The sequence below is a fragment of the Pristiophorus japonicus genome, chromosome 8 (genome assembly GCF_044704955.1).
Source record: "Pristiophorus japonicus isolate sPriJap1 chromosome 8, sPriJap1.hap1, whole genome shotgun sequence".
In the NCBI taxonomy this organism is placed as follows: domain Eukaryota; kingdom Metazoa; phylum Chordata; class Chondrichthyes; family Pristiophoridae; genus Pristiophorus; species Pristiophorus japonicus.
The window spans coordinates 23,278,893-23,296,932 of NC_091984.1; the positions used below are offsets into that span (position 1 = coordinate 23,278,893).

The 18,040-nt window shown below is 44.9% G+C and overlaps 1 long non-coding RNA gene across 2 annotated transcripts in view; it reads left to right on the plus strand.

Annotated features, from left to right (window-relative positions):
• Positions 1 to 360: 360 nt before the first annotated feature.
• LOC139268027 (uncharacterized) overlaps positions 361 to 18,040 on the plus strand; it is an 86,706-nt gene continuing 69,026 nt past the window's right edge. For both annotated transcript variants that reach the window (XR_011593958.1, XR_011593959.1), the window contains exon 1: positions 361 to 563. This is a non-coding gene — a long non-coding RNA (uncharacterized lncRNA). The remainder of the gene's footprint in view (positions 564 to 18,040) is intronic.

Consider the following 18,040-nt stretch of genomic DNA (forward strand, 5'->3'; position numbering starts at 1 on the left):
ATCACCTCAGGACCTCTCAAATGCCTTATGTCAGAGATGGGAAACATACAGTCCGCAGGCACATCCGGCCTGCCAGTTCATTCTATCCTGCCCGCAGGAGCTCGAGCTGCACTAGCCGTCCAGTCCTGGGAGAAGGGCTCGCCAGAGCAGGCTGCGACCCTGAACCGGGGCAATCAAAAAAATAAAGCTACCAGGAGCGCCTGATGCAGATCTGCTTCCCTTTTGTGTTTCGGGGCTGGCCTAACGCCTGCGGCTCTCGCCCGCTCTGACTCCGTGAACCACTTTTCAAAAACCCGCCAAATCCGCCGCTCATCACTGGCCGGTGGGGCGCTGCTGCGTCTGCGCACTTGATGCTCGTCCTCTGTCGAGTCGTGGCTGCTCATCTCGACGACTTTTAGTCTTACCGAAGAGGCCGGCACTGCATCCTTATGTGTATACAATCCTCGACAAATTAATCCAATGAAACAGTAAACTGCAAAAAATTCTATATGTTACATAAAAAAACATTGCTTCATATCGGCACTGATCACCCAGTCTCTAAACGCTGTAAATGGAAGGCAAATGTGAGTAATCCATTCTTTTTCAAATATGAATAAAATTACATTTTATGGTCAGTTTACGCTTTAAATATTATAATATAAACCTACAAACGAGACACACTCAATCACTAGGACATTCATCCTGCCATTCTGGTTACTATCACATAATGCTGGTTCTTTTACTGCAGGAGATTTTGAAACATATTTTCAAAATATTACTAATTACATATACAATACGATATAGATAGCAAAAATGACGCTGCAGCCGAGAGCCACACAGACTTTCAAATACCACATGTAATCGATCAATCAGTCATTTCATTCATTTAATTACAGAAGATATTACTATTTCACACTACATTTTGTGTATTTAAGATAGTATCTGACTACTTTCTCAATTTATACTTATGTGAATGCAATGCGCCCTCATTTTTTTTTTCATGCGCGGTCCCTTTAAATTTGCATGCGCAGTGTCTCTTCCAGCGGCACAAGTTGGTGAGTAGCCTGTGCAGGACTTGGAACATTGGTGTGCGGCCCTCAACAGCTCACCAGAACTTGCTAAATGGCCCTCCAGCCCAAATAATTGCCCACCCCTGCCTTATGTGATCCTTGATCACAATCTGACTCTGAACATGACTTTAAAAGGGCCTTGCTGTCACCGCCATGCCTATCCACAGTCATTGTTTTCCATTGCAATTTTGGCCAATCTGATAGCAGATTCTGTTAACCTCTACCGTAAAAGTTTCAAGTCTGCCTTCAATATTGTCAGCAACTGTAAAAAGATTGGTGATGTTGGAACTAGAGTGGCCGAATACCTTTTGATGATATTAATTATAGTTACTTTGGGGCATCCAATCTCAGAGAATGTTCAATTACAATCAGTGTGGACTTTGGAGAAGGGGATACAGAAAAACCAATTATCAGAGCAGGCAGGTGAAGCACTGACCAGCACCAAGTTAAATATTAGGCTTGATCCGACAACAACAACTTGTATTTATATAGCGCCTTTAATGTAGTAAAACATCCCAAGGCGCTTCACAGGCCTATTATAAGACAAACGAAATTGACACCGAGCCACATAAGAAGAAATTAGGGCAGTTTACCAAATGCTTGTCCAAAGAGGTAGGTTTTAAGGAGCGACTTAAAGGAGGAAAGAGAGGTAGAGAAGCAGAGAGTTTTAAGCAGGGAATTCCAGCGTTTAGGGCCTAGGCAACGAAAGGTACAGCCACCAATGGTTGAATGATTATAATCAGGGATGCTCAAGAGGGCTGAATTAGAGGAGCGCTGATATCTCGGGCTGGAGGAGATTACAGAGATAGGAACGGGTGAGGCCATGGAGGAATTTTAAAACAAGGATGAGAATTTTGAAATCGAGGTGTTGCTTAACCAGGAGCCAATGAGCACAGGGGTGATGGGTGAACTGGACTTGGTGTGAGTTAGGACATGGTCTGCCGAGTTTTGGATGACCTCAAGTTTACGGAGGGTAAAACGTGGGAGGCCAGCCAGGAGTGCATTGGAATAATCAAGTTACAACTTAATGCGACATGCTCTTTTCGGGTGGGAGAGATGCTATGACAAACTGGCTTCTACTGACATTCTCAATTTCTGGGAGGATGAATAAGCTACCCCTAGTGACTCCTGGAATGAACACATGACAGAATTCCTTGGGATTGTTTCAATCTCTAGTTATGTTGTGTATGCAATAACTGTTAGACTGAGTACTGTTTAACTCCAAGAGGTGTGACCTTGGCTCTGCTTTATTAAGGCACAAAGTGACTAATATACAAAATGGCTGGCCTTTTATATTTGGGCTGCACACACGTGCTTGCAGCCCAATGGTCTCCAACAGTGACGCCATCTAGTTGCTAGTGATCCCAAAAGTACATACATGACAATACCCCCTCTGAGATATTAACACAGTCTTTTACAAATTGAGATGGTCCGGTGTTTTACACTCCTGGGTTGACCGTCTCAGTTCGACTCCAGCCTTGGGTGAGTGTTCAGAGTCTGTTGTGACTGGTGGCTGGGTGGCTCACCTGGTGGGAGTGGCAATGGCCATGTCAGGGATTGAAAGTCCATTTTCATTGAACATGTCAGTGATTGAAAGTCCCGATTCACTGATGACCACTCTGATGAATGGGGGTAGGTTGGTTGGTCGTCGATTGTCTCTTCCTCCGACTGTTCCGGTTCGTCAGTGTGCCGCAGCTTTGTCTGATCCATATGTTTCTGCATGTTTGCCCATTGTTGAGCTTGACAATAAATACTCTGTTGCCTTCCTTGGCCATAACAGTACCAGTGATCCACTTGGGACCCTGATCATAATTGAGAACATGTACAGGATCATTTACAGAAATATTGCGTGACACAGCTGCGCGATCGTGATACCCTTGCTGACTTTGTCTTCTATATTCAACATGATTATTCAAGTCAGGGTGTACAAGAGATAGTTTGGTCTTAAGACTTCTCTTCATCATTAGATCAGCAGGCGAGACCCCGGTAAGCGTGTGTGGTCTTGTCCTATAACTCAGCAGTATGCATGACAGGCGGGTTTGCAGTGACCCTTGGGTTACTCGCTTCATACTCTGCTTTATGATTTGGACAGCACATTCTGCTTGCCCATTGGATGCAGGTTTAAACAGTGCTGACCTAACATGTTTGATACCATTGAGTTTCATGACCTCTTGAAACTCCTGACTGGTGAAGCACGATCCGTTGTCGCTAACAACGATGTCAGGCAGACCATGTGTCGTGAACAAGACACTGAGATTCTCAATGGTAGCTGTGGATGTGCTGGATGACACGATTATACACTCTATCCACTTCGAATATGCATCAACACAACTAAAAACATCTTCCCCAGGAAGGGACCTGTAAAGTCTATGTGATTCCTGGACTATGGTTTGGACGGCCACGACCACAGACTGAGCGGCGATTCCGCTGGTGTTTTGCTGAGCTGCATGCAAGTGTTGCACTGATGCACACCTGATTCCAGCTCAGAATCAATTCCCGGCCATCATACATGAGACCTGGCGATGGCTTTCACCATTACAATGCCGGGATGTGTGCTATGTAGTTCACGTATAAATTTCTCTCTCCCTTTCTTGGGCATAACAACACGATTGCCCCACAGTATACAATCCGACTGAATAGACAGTTCGTCTTTGCAACGAATGTCAGGTTTGGTCTCCTCGCATATTTGCTTGGGTATGGCAGACCAATCACCTTTGAAGATGCAACTTTTCACCACTGATAAAATCGGGTTCTGGCTGGTCCAGGTCTTAACTTGTTGAGCCGTGACAGGGGTTCCTTCACTCTCAAAAGCATCCATAACTAACAATAGGTCCGCCGGTTGTGGCCTTTCCACCTCCGGTGTGGGCAACGACAGACGGCTCAAAGCATCGGTACAATTCTCGGTGCCAGGTCTATGGCGAATTACATAATTATAAGCGGATAATGTTACTGCTCACCTCTAGATGCGTGATGAAGCATTGGTATTGATCCCTTTGTTTTCAGAGAACAGTGAAATGAGAGGCTTGTGATCTGTCTCCGGTTCAAACTAAAGACCAAACAGGTACTGATGCATCTTTTTAACCCCACACACACAGGCTAGTGCTTCTTTCTCTACCATGCTGTCGGGTCTTTCCGCTTTAGACAAACTTTTTGAAGCATATGCGACTGGTTGAAGTTTACCCGACTCATTAGTTTGTTGGGAGTACACAACCAATTCCATATGACGAAGCATCACAGGCCAATACTAAATGTTTACATGGGTCATAATGTACCTTATTAGGGAGTTAGATGTGGCCCTTACGGCTAAGGGATCAATGGGTATGAAGAGAAAGCAGGAATGGGGTACTAAAGTCGCAACAATGATCATCCATGATCATATTGAATGGAGGTGCAGGCTCGAAGGACTGAAGGGCCTACTTCTGCACCTATTTTCTATGTTTCTATGTTAGAGCAAAGCAGATTAGTGGCTTTCTCAAAAACTTTGTCTTGAGACGCACCCCACACCCAGTTGTTGCCTTTTCTTAGCAGCATGTGCAGTGGTTCTAATAAGGTGCTCAATTTAGGTAGGAAGTTACCGAAGTAGTTGAGTAGACCCAGGAATGAACGCAGCTCCGTCACATTCTGCAGCTTGGGTGCATTCTTGATGGCCTTGGTTTTCGCGTCCGTGGGCTTGATGCCGTCATCAGCAATTTTCCTCCCTAGGTATTCGACCTCTGGTGCCATGAAGATGCACTTTGAGCGTTTCAGTCTGAGTCCCACTTTGTCCAGACGATGTAGTACCTCTTCCGGGTTGTTCACATGTTCCTCGGAGTCAGGATCTGTGATCAGGATGTCATCTTGGAACACGATGGTTCTGGGGTCGGACTTCAGTAGACTCTCCATGTTCCTCTAAAATATTGCTGCAGCCGAGTGAATTCCAAAAGGGAACCTATGATAAATAAACAGTTCATTATGCATGTTAATGCATGTAAGTCTCTTCGATGTCTTGACCAGCTCCTGTGTCATGTAGGCTGACATCAAGTCCAGTTTCGTGAACGACTTCCCCCCGGCTAGCGTTGCAAACAAGTCATCAGCCTTCGGTAACGGGTACTGATCCTGTTTCGAAACCCTGTTGATCGTAGACTTAGTCTCCGTGGATTCTGACTGTGCCATCACTTTTCAGCACAGGAAGAATTGGGCTGGCCCATTCATTAAATTCAACTGGTACTACAATCCCTTCACGCTGGGGTCTGTCCAGTTCGATTTTGACCTTCTCCCTCATCATATACAGAACTGCCCGAGCTTTATGATGGACGGATCTTGCATCCGAGTCTACGTGGATCTGTACCTTGGCTCCCGTGAAGTTGCCGATGCCTGGTTTGAGCAGCGAGGGGAACTTGGTCAGTACTGGGGCACATGTAACTTTCTCTGACGACAATGCCTTGATGTCGTTCCAAATCGCATCTGATTTTTTTCAAGCCAGTTCCTGCCGAATAGCATTGGGCCATTGCCTGGGACAATCCATAGCGGTAACTCGTGAACCACACCGTCATACGACACTTTAATTGTGGCACTGCCAATCACCGTTATGAGTTCTTTGGTGTACGTGCGCAACTTGGCATTGACTGGACTCAGTCTGGGCCTCACAGCCTTAGTATCCCACAGCTTGTCGAATGCTCTCTGGCTCATTATCAATTGACTCGCCCCCATGTCCAGTGCCATCGATACCAGCACCCCATTAAATTTCACGTTGATCATTATCGGTTTGCTCTTAGTTAGGAACGAGTACACCCCATACACTTCCTCCTCTGGTATCTCGGATTGCGTACCCGGATCCACGCTAGTCTGACGATCATCCTCCACATGGTGTGTCACAGCACGCTTGCTCATCTGCGGATACTTGCGCTGGAGATGTCCCACTCTCAGACAGCCTTTGCAACTATATTGCTTAAATCGGCACTGCTGGTGTTGGTGATTTCCCCCACAATGCCAACATGGAGAAATCAGATGCATTCCTGCTGGCGGACTTTGGGCAGCCACAGGTTTCGCATACACAGTCGGGTCGGTCCTGCCATGTGCCACTCTGCCGAATGCCGAATCAATCATATTTACAATACTTGCCGAATTTTGATTTTTCACCGATATCTGCTTTAGACGCCTATCCTTCGTCATGCATGAATGAGCGATCGTGATGGTCCTGTTCAAGTCCAACATCTTCACCGCCAGTAGTTTACGCAGGATCACCTCGTGGTTGATGCCGATTACAAAGAAATCCCCTAGCATGTCTGCCAACACAGACCCGAACTTACATGGTCCCGCCAGACGTCTCAGGTCGGGAAAGAATTCCGCCGCATTCTGGCCCTCTGAGCGAACGTGCGTGTAAAATCTGTATCTCGAGATGATGATGCCTTCATCTGGCTTAAGGTGGTCCTGTACCAGTGTACACAATTCTTCACATGTCTTCTCTGTTGGACTCACAGGCAGGAGTAGATTCTTTATCAGACCATACATTTTTGGACCGCAAACAGTGAGGAACACTGCCTGGCGCCGATCTGCATTGCCGACCTCTATTTTGTTGGCCATGAAGAACAGGCTCAAATGGCTCACAAAGTCTTCCCAATCTTCTTCTTCCACAAATCGCTCCAACAATCCAGTTGTGCTCATTTTTGCATGCAAAGGTTCTTGTTGCCTCGTCGCCAAATGTTATGTATGCAATAACTGTTAGACTGAGTACTGTTTAACTCCAGGAGATGTGACCTTAGCCCTGCTTTATTAAGGCCCAAATTGGTTAATATACAAAATGGCTGGCCTTTTATACTTGGGCTGCACACACGTGCGTGCAGCCCAATGGCCTCTAACAATGACGCCATCTAGTGGCTAGTGATCCCAAAAGTACATACATGACAAGTTACAAACTATATAACAGAACCAATGGCCTTATACCACATCAAAACAAGTAAATAATCCAACAAAGGTCCCATTTGCCTGATTGCAAATCGCTGACTCATAATGCATCATAAGTTGTAGGGTTGTCTTAAAGGATCTCTTCATACTCCCACCGCCACATGCTCGGCAAATTGGTAATCAGTAAATAGGCCAGTAGAAGAACAGAAGGAGAACCCTGCAATCCTTACACAGCTTACCTAGTCATCAAGGTCCATGGCGCGGCCCCGGACAATGTGGACCATTTCCCATACTTCGGGAGCCTCTTATCAACAAACGCAGACATTGATGAGGAGGTTCAACACCACCTCCAGTGCACTAGTGCAGCCTTCGGCCGGCTGAGGAAAAGAGTATTCGAAGACCAGGCCGTCAAATCTACCACCAAGCTCATGGTCTACAGGGCTCTAGTAATACCCGCCCTCCTGTATGGCTCAGAGACATGGACCATGTACAGTAAACACCTCAAATCGCTGGAGAAATATCATCAACGATGCCTTCGCAAGATCCTACAAATCCCCTGGGAGGACAGACGCACAAACATTAGCGTCCTCGACCAGGCCAACATCCCTAGCATTGAAGCACTGACCACACTTGATCAGCTCCGCTGAGCAGGCCACATTGTCAGCATGTCAGACACGAGACTCCCAAAGCAAGCACACTACTTGAAACTCCTTTATGGCAAACAAGCCAAGGATGGACAGGAAACATTACAAGGACACTCTCAAAGCCTCCCTGATAAAGCGCGGCATCCCCATCGACACCTGGGAGTCCCCGGCCAAAGACCGCCCTGAGTGGAGGAAGTGCATCCAGGAGGGCGCTGGGCACCTCGAGTCTCATCGCCGAGTGCATGCAGAAAACAAGTGCAGGCAGCGGAAGGAAGGTGTGGCAAACCAGCCCTACCCTCCCTTACCCTCAACGACTGTCTGTCCCACCTGGTAGGGACTGTGGCTCTCATATTGGACTGTTCAGCCACCTAAGGACTCATTCTAAGAATGGAAGCAAGTCTTCCTCGATTCTGAGGGACTGCCTATGATGATGGTGACACAGCTTAACTCAATTAGAATGTTATACAATGAAGCTGGGTACGCATATAAGCTGCCTTTAACATCTGCAAGGAATTGTGTGAATCAGAAACTATACTTTGATCGAGAGTCTGCTGGACATTTACCACATGAGCACACAGCGATCCTTGGGGCAATAAACTATATGATAAAACCTTTATAAAGCATAATGAGACCAAATGGAGCACAAAGGTCACTGCAAGACATATGCCCTGAAGCAAGTACCTTTTGAGAAAAAAAACTATGGATGCCCAAGTTTCAAAGGTAAGTGCAGCCCCTTATTCAGCTGAAAAAGTACACACTCTCGCTGAAACATTTACGCACCGCTAGCCAATCCAAACTCCCACAGCAGCCATAACAAGATCAGGCCAAACATTTGCAGGCTTCACATTACTGCAACAATATCGTGACGAATGGAGGGTGAAAGGCTCAACAGTTGAAAGTGCAGTTAGAATGACTTGGAGATTGAGAGGGGTTTTAATAGAGATTTTCAAAATTATGAAAGATTTTAAGAAGGTGAATAGATTATTTCCATTGATAGGTGATTCTGTAACAAAGAGGCACAGACAAGATTTTCACTAGAAGAATGAAAGAGGAAGTAGAAGGTTATTAGAATATCCATTGTTTAATCACTCGTGGCTATTGAGGCAGAAACTATAACATTATTTTGAAAGGAACTTGATAAGCATTTGAAAAGGGGATTATAAACGGCAGTAATTGGGGTTAGAGGAGACAGCCGCAGTCGAAGATCTAGCACAGCACAGTAGCGATGGGCCGAATGGTCTCTTTCTATGCTACACGTTTTGTGATTCGTTGCCTTTTGCAAAAGGACATAGACAGGCTAAGTGAGTGGGCAATAATTTGGCAGATGGAGTATAATGTTGGAAAGTGAGGTCATGCACTTTGGCAGAAAAAAAATCAAAGAGCAAGTTATTATTTAAATGGAGAAAGATTGCAAAGTGCCACAGTACAGCGGGACCTGGGTGTACTTGTGCATGAAACACAAAAGTATAGTACGCAGGTACAGCAAGTGATCAGGAAGGCCAATGGTATCTTGGCCTTTATTGCAAAGGGGATGGAGTATAAAAGCAGGGGAAGTCTTACTACAGGGTATTGGTGAGGCCACACCTGGAATACTGTGCGCAGTTTTAGTTTCCACATTTACGAAAGGATATACTTGCTTTGGGGGCAGTTCAGAGAAGGTTCACTAGGTTGATTCCAGGGATGAGGGGGTTGACTTATGAGGAAAGGTTGAGTAGGTTGGGCCTCTACTCATTGGAATTCAGAAGAATGAGAGGGGATCTTATCGAAACGTGTAAGATTATGAGGGGGCTTGACAAGGTGGATGCAGAGAGGATGTTTCCACTGATGGGGGAGACTAGTACTAGAGGGCATGATCTTAGAATAAGGGGCCGCACGTTTATGAGATGATGAAAAATTACTTCTCTCAGATGGTTGCAAATCTGTGGAATTCGTTGCCTCAGAGAGCTCTGGAAGCTGGGTCATTGAATAAATTTAAGACAGAAATAGACAGTTTCTTAAACGATAAGGGGATAAGGGGTTATGGGGAGTGGGCAGGGAAGTGGAGCTGAGTCCATGATCAGTTCAGCTATGATCTTATTGAATGGCGGAGCAGGCTCGAGGGGCCGTATGGCCTACTCCTTTTCCTATTTCTTATGTTCTTATAAGTAAATCTTTTGTAACCTAGCTTCATGTGGATTCTACTGTTTGTAGGACATGCTATAAAGCTACTACCTTGCTCTTCCCGACAAGCTATTACTTTGGAAGACCTATACCCTGTTTATGTTGCAGTGATAAATTTGGAGGCAGGATTGTAATATAAAGCAGGGAGCACTGGTGTCTCTGAAGGCACTTAACGCCGCTTCATCAAGTCATTTTTACAGTGCTGGTCTAAATGGGCCTTCCCTGGACCTCAGGAACAATCCATGGACAGAAACTTAAACCATGACTTTTAAACCACAACATTGTCAACTTAGCACATGCGCAATTGCTTCGAATTGTGCTTTTGCATCACTGCATTTCTGCAAACATGCAGGTGACCCTAGTATTGATGCTGGTAAATTGAATTTGACCATAATGCAAGTTCATTCAGAGTACCAGCGGCCCCACCATGACGCTTTTTCAAATCTCGTTTGTTTTCCGCTATTCACATACTGAGCCCAACCATAAAGAATTGCACAATTTTTTAAAAATTTATTCACAGAATGTGGGCTTTTCTGGCAAGGCAAGCATTTATTGCCCATCACTAATTACCCTTGAGTGGCTGATAGGCCATTTCTGAAGGAAGTTAAGAGTCAATCACATTACTGTGGGTCTGGAGTCACATATAGCCCAGACCAGGTAAAGACAACAGATTTCTTTCCCTAAAAGACATTAATGAATCAAATGGGTTTTTATGACAATCCAGTAGTTTCATGATCACCATTGCTGATGCTAGCTTTTTAATTCCAGATTTATTTCATTAATTGAATTTAAATTACACAGCTGCCATGGTGGGATTTGATCTTAAATTTCCCAATCATTAGTCCAGACCTCTGGATTACTAGTTAAGTAACATTACCACTATGCTAGCATTCCCTCGCCAGGAGCTTTATGGCACATAAGGAGGCTTGTAGAAGCTCTCAGCTGCCTTCACCCTATCCCCTTTTACAGGATCATAGACCTTTACAGCACAGAAGGAGGCCATAAATGTAATACTGAGGACAGCTTTAAACTATGAAGAACACTGCATATAAAAGTGAATTATGCACTTCCCCTGATCAGCAACATTGCCCCTAAGATATGAGGGCATGTGGCCGTTCACTGATCGGGAGATCCCGTGCAGGCCGCTCACTAGCTGTTGCCGCTGGAAAGCATGCGGGGCCGCGCAGCAAATTTAAAGGGACCACGCACGAAAAACAATTAGAGGGAACCTTGTTGATCAGCAGACTTGACATGGATATATTGCGACAGTTCACTAAAATGCATGGGATATACAGAATATTCATGTTGGATCTATTTCACTTGTGATGTAATTAAAGAACAGCCTCGATTGTAGGTGAGTGAACAGGTTTATAAAGGTTTCCCTCACTGAACAGGCTGCAGGCCAAGATGTGTACAATAGCATTTGAGGCTTATATTTCAAGCGCACATTATTCTATTATATCTCAGGGGGAAGGATAACATAACTCTGTTTCAAACTGTGCCACCCTTTTTTAATCTATTATTTGGCAGCTCACTCTTTCTTTTAAAATTTTGGATTCTTTTCCCCAGCGCTGTTTTTAATTCAATATTTATGATGGAGAGCAACGTGTTTCTGCAGTCCATGCTATGACACCATACAAAGACATGACCCACTTTCTATCTTACGACTGGTCAGCCTTTGATACACTTCCTTCCGTGAATGCTGTACAAAAATTTGACCCCCGTCTCTGTCTCATGATTTACATGGCATGATAGGATGGTTATTTTAGTACAATCATTTCTTGCAAAACGTACTAACTTTCAAAAGGGAATTGGATAAATACTTGAAAAGGAAAGATCTACGGGGCTACGGGGAAAGAGCAAGGGAGTGGGATTAATTGGATAGTTCTTTCAAAGAGCCACACAGGCACGATGGGCCGAATGGTCTCCTTCTGTGCTCCATGATTCTATGGACTCCTCTTGTAATAACACCGAGGTTACGGTGGATGATTGGAAGAAGCCCCACAGAAATTCAACCCCTGACTGTCTGTGTCAACTGCGAGTGGTTGGCATGTATGTCGGAATAAACTATTGACCTGAGGATTACACGATGATGAAGAAGATTTTGGGCATTCGAAGTCACTTCTGTAACCCAAGGAACTGCAGTTTACTTTCTAGCAGGAAACCTGTTGGTAACGTTTGTTTTGTTGTATTTTTAGGTTAAATTTGTTTCAAACAAAAGAGCCCCTTGTTGCAGGTGAAGCGGGTGGCTTATGGAGCTAATATTGGGCCGGATCTTGCTGGAACAGGGCATCTCATGGTGTACGCTGTTAGATTTTTCCCTTCACCCTGAACACAAAGACATTTTGCACAGTAACTCACTGGAAGTGTGAGCTGATAACGGCACAGCGAGGGCTTCAGGGCATCTGGGACCTCAGTGAACAACAGGGCCAACAGTATAGCTCCTAAACCAACAGGATTGAAGGATTGAGAAAGAAACAGAGGAACAACAGAAAGGGAGGGTGAATTATAGTCAGATCAGCTACAGAAAGAGCAAGAATAAATAGACAGAAAGGAAAAGTAAGAAAAAAAAATTAACATTTCAAATTTAATTTTTTTGAATCTTTAGTTCCAGCTCTAATTTTCTGCGGCGAGTTTAATGTGCAATGAATGGGCAAATTCAGCAAGTTCCAAAAAATAACAGGGAGCTAAGGGCATGCTGCTGTTTGTGCAAAGCAAACAGCAGAGTGACATAAATCGACAAGCAACATCTGGGGGTTCACAACTCGCGGCGTATCTCTCAATCCCCTGACCTTGCTGGCCAATTTGCACAATAATAATGGCATGCGTCGTTGACTTATTATTTTTCCCCCAAGATCTGGCCCAATATTTTCTGTTATGTTGCTCACGACAGTCCTTTGCCACTGCTGTCAATCAGTAAGTAACATTGCCTCCTAACTGTCTCCTAACATATGATAGTTCTTCAGCTAATCGCATTTATGGGTGAAATTCGATAAGGCCCGAAAATGTGCGCGGGCACCATGATACGAGATATGCCCTTGCTTCAGAAAGCGCATGTAGCACATCAATTTGAATGCATCTTCAAAAGCCGTCGCCTACCAATTGCACCACTAGCCTCACACACTGTTCAATGCACACACCGCCCCCTATCATTCACCTACCAACATTCTCTACCAAACATGAGGCACACCTCAGGCCATTCTTGGCAGGGGCATCGCTGAGCCCTTGGCCGGTGGTGGAGCTGAAAGAATACAAGATGCTGGCATCCTCATACATTATCCTCCTTCTCACATACCACTCCCCCCTCATCCCACACTCTCTTCTGATGTACAAACTGCACATGGTGTTAACATGCTGCTCTTGCTTCCCGCCCTCCCCTCACCACAGCCCTACCCTTGTGCCTACCTCATTTCAGACACCCAAGAAATGCAGCCTGCCCAGCCAGGGGTTGACCAAAAAAAGGGAGCGGAGAGTGAAGAAGAAGAATAAGAAGAAACTCTGTCACTCGATTTCACACACCCAGCGATCAGCTCCTCAAGGTCGTCCTGCAACGCCATCTACAGTGTCTCCCACTGAAAGTCAGCAGCCTTCCACCAGCCATGCTGCAGCAACTGGGTTTGCACTGCGCAACATCACTAGGATAGGCAAAGGCACCTGCAAGACAGTCACTAAGGGAATGCACAAGCATGATGAGTTGATTTTTTGATATTATATGGGATGCATACAAGGATAAAGTTGGATTGGAAAGTTTGCTTTGTGGTGGATTTTATTTCAGCATCGTGGCCAAGAGGATGCTGAAATGGTCAGTAACAGAGGGAAGGTAAGGTGTGGGACAAATGTTGAAAGAGGAATTGGGGTAGTGTTACCTGGTACCACAGGTGGATGATTCCATTCCGGATATCCCAGCCAGAACGAGGATGTCTGGGTTGCATCCTTCCTTCTGCTTCCCCTCTTCTGCTTTTTCCTGCTTTTTCCTCCTCCCTCAGCGAACAGTTTGTCCCATGTGCTGCCTCTGCTCTATCTCCATGTGATGCTGCAGTCCAAGGGGGACTGCAACTATGGCCCCAGGGCTGCGAGCAAGTGTTCTCAGAGGCCTTCTTTAACATCCAAAGCCGTGCAAATATCCAGCAGCACTCCCTGCTCATTGTAACAACTTTTTAAATTGCACCAACCACTACTTCAATAAATTGTAAAATAAACAGTCCAAAAGCTAAAATCCAAACTTACCTGAAAGATGTGTGTGTCCCTTTAAGAAGCACTGACAGCATCTCTGCAGAACTGCTGCACACACGTTCTTCCGTGCATGTTTTGGAGAGGGCGGTATCCAGAACGGCGATGTCCAAAATTACAGTCATGCGTCAATTCATGCATTGCATGCAGATTGACATCACGATCTGCATAATTTACATATGGGTGACGAGCGCAGTCAATGGTAGCGCTACCGACCTCCCCAAGATGGTGGCTGCTGTGTTCCACGCTGGAAGCAAGGTAGCCACCATTTTTTCTGCAAAACTGGCCTTAACGGCTGACGCTAGACCTCTGAATTTCACGGCCTTAGTCTTTTAGTTCAGGCATGAGAACTGTTTTGCTTATCAGAAATTCAGCAGTAAATGGGAATGTTACAGTTAATGCTTTGATCACAATTATTTTGGAATCATTTTCTGTACATAATTATAACTCTTGATTTGTTATCATTTACATTTTGCTTCTGAAGCTTTTATCTTGTGGTGTATTTGGACTTTCAAAAGGGTTTTGACAAGAGAATAGTGTGAAAAATTAAGGCATATAGTTTTGGGGGTAATGTATTGAAGTGGATAGAGAACTGGTTGGCAGACAGGACGCAAAGAGTGGGAATAAACGGGTCCTTTTCAGAATGGCAGGCAGTGACTAGTGGAGTGCCGCAGGGTTCAGTGCTGGGACCCCAGCTCTTTACAATGTACATTAATGATTTAGACGAAGGAATTGAATGAAATATCTCCAAGTTTGGAGATGACATTAAGCTGGGTGGCAGTGAGAGCTGCGAGGAGGATGCTAGGAGGCTGCAGGGGGACTTGGACAGGTTAGGTGAATGGGCAAATGCATGGAAGATGCAGTATAGAAACATAGAAACATAGAAAATAGGTGCAGGAGTAGGCCATTCGGCCCTTCTAGCCTGCATCACAATTTAATAAGATCATGGCTGATCATTCACCTCAGTACCCCTTTCCTGCTTTCGCTCCATACCCCTTGATCCCTTTAGCCATAAGGGCCATATCTAAATCTCTCTTGAACATATCCAATGAATTGGCATCAACAACTCTCTGCGGTAGGGAATACCACAGGTTAACAACTCTCTGAGTGAAGAAGTTTCTCCTCATCTCAGTCCTAAATGGCTTACCCCTTATCCTTAGACTGTGACCCCTGGTTCTGGACTTCCCCAACATTGGGAACATTCTTCCTGCATCCAAACTGTCCAGTACCATCAGAATGTTATATGTTTCTATAAGATACCCTCTCATCCTTCTAAATTCCAGTTAATACAGGCCCAGGCCCAGTCGATCCAGTCTCTCCTCATATGTCAGTCCAGCCATCCTGGGAATCCGTCTGGTCAAACTTCGTTGCACTCCCTCAATAGCAAGAATGTCCTTCCTCAGATTAGGAGACCAAAACTGAACACAATATTCCAGGTGAGGCCTCACCAAGGCATGCTAACATAACCGATCATTTATTTCATTTACTGTTTGCGGGACCTTGCTGTGCACAGATTGGCTGCTGTGTTTTCTTAACATAACAGCAGTATCTACACATCAAAAGCAATGCATTGGCTGTGGAGCACTTCGGAATGTCCCAAGAACATAAGAATTAGGAACAGGAGTAGGCCATCTATCCCCTCGAGCCTGCTCCGCCATTCAAAAAGATCATGGCTGATCTGGCCGTGGACTCAGCTCCACTTACCCGCCCGCTCCCCATAACCCTTAATTCCCTTATTGGTTAAAAGACTTGAATACATTCAATGAGCTAGCCTCAACTGCTTCCTTGGGCAGAGAATTCCACAGATTCACAACCCTATGGGAGAAGAAATTCCTTCTCAACTCGGTTTTAAATTGGCTCCCCTGTATTTTGAGGCTGTGCCCCCTAGTTCTAGTCTCCCCGACCTGTGGAAACAACCTCTCTGCCTCTATCTTGTCTATCCCTTTCATTATTTTAAATGTTTCTATAAGATCACCCCTCATCCTTCTGAACTACAACGAGTAAAGACCCAGTGTACTCAATCTATCATCATAAGGTAACCCCCTCATCTCCGGAATCAGCCTAGTGAATCGTCTCTGTACCCCCTCCAAGGCTAGTATATCCTTCCTTAAGTAAGGTGACCAAAACTGCACGCAGTACTCCAGGTGTGGCCTTACCAATACCCTGTACAGTTGCAGCAGGACCTCCCTGCTTTTGTACTCTATCCCTCTTGCAATGAAGGCCAACATTCCATTCGCCTTCCTGATTACCTGCTGCACCTGCAAACTAACTTTTTGGGATGCATTGCTGTGTCACCCAGGTCGGGTGGCATGGTCTTAATGTTTATGTTTTTGCAGGTAAACTCAAAAGAGTTTCATGCACAAGGACCCCCAGGTCCCTCTGCACCTAAAAGAGTTTCATGCACAAGGACCCCCAGGTCCCTCTGCACCACAGCATATTGTAATTTCTCCCCATTCAAATAATATTCCCTTTGACTTTTTTTTTCCAAGGTGGATGACCTCACATTTTTCGACATTGTATTCCATCTGCCAAACATTAGCTCATTCGCTTAATCTATCCAAATCTCTTTGCAGCCTCTCTGAGTCCTCTACACAACCCGCTTTCCCACTAATCTTTTTGTCATCTGCAAATTTTGTTACACTACACTCTGTCCCATCTTCCAGGTCATCTATGTTGTGGTCCCAGCACCGATCCCTGTGGCACACCACTAACCACCAATTTCCAACCCGAAAAGGACCTATTTATCCCGACTCTCTGCTTTCTGTTAGCCAGCCAATTCTCGATCCATGCTAATACATTTCCTCTGACTCCGCGTACCTTTATCTTCTGCAGTAACCTTTTGTGTGGCACCTTATCGAATGACTTTTGGAAATCTAAATATACCACATCCATCGGTACACCTCTATCCACCATGCTCGTTATATCCTCAAAGAATTCCAGTAAATTAATTAAACATGATTTCCCCTTCATGAATCCATGTTGCGCCTGCTTGATTGCACTATTCCTATCTAGATGTCCCGCTATTTCTTCCTTAATGATAGCTTCAAGCATTTTCCCCACTACAGATGTTAAACTAACTGGCCTATAGTTACCTGCCTTTTGTCTGCCCCCTTTTTTAAACAGAGGCGTTACATTAGCTGCTTTCCAATCCGCTGGTACCTCCCCAGAGTCCAGATAATTTTGGTAGATTATAACGAATGCATCTGCTATAACTTCCGCCATCTCTTTTAATACCCTGGGATGCATTTCAACAGGACCAGGGGACTTGTCTACCTTGAGTCCCATTAGCCTGTCCAGCACTACCTCCCTAGTGATAGTGATTGTCTCAAGGTACTCCCTTCCCACATTCCCGTGACCAGCCATTTTTGGCATGGTTTTTGTGTCTTCCACTGTGAAGACCGAAGCAAAATAATTGTTTAAGGTCTCAGCCATTTCCACATTTCCCATTATTAAATCCCCCTTCTCATCTTCTAAGGGACCAACATTTACTTTAGTCACTCTCTTCCGTTTTATATATTGGTAAAAGCTTTTACTATCTGTTTTTATGTTTTGCGCAAGTTTACTTTCGTAATCTATCTTTCCTTTCTTTATTGCTTTCTTAGTCATTCTTTGCTGTTGTTTAAAATTTTCCCAATCTTCTAGTTTCCCACTAACCTTGGCCACCTTATACGCATTGGTTTTTAATTTGATACTCTCCTTTATTTCCTTGGTTATCCACGGCTGGTTATCCCTTCTCTTACCTCCCTTCTTTTTCACTGGAATATATTTTTGTTGAGCACTATGAAAGAGCTCCTTAAAAGTCCTCCACTGTTCCTCAATTGTGCCACCGTTTAGTCTGTGTTCCCAGTCTACTTTAGCCAACTCTGCCCTCATCCCACTGTAGTCCCTGAAAAGTACTAAATAAATGTAAGATCTTTCTATTGTTGGGGTAAAATGAAGACTTCTCTTCCTCGGGGCGGACTACCTAATATAGGTAATCGACACCTCGCCCTTCGCCCTCTGTATAATGACCACGGAAGTAAACAAACAAAACCTTAGGTTCAACCGGCTTTATTTTGAGCAATGCAAAGGAAG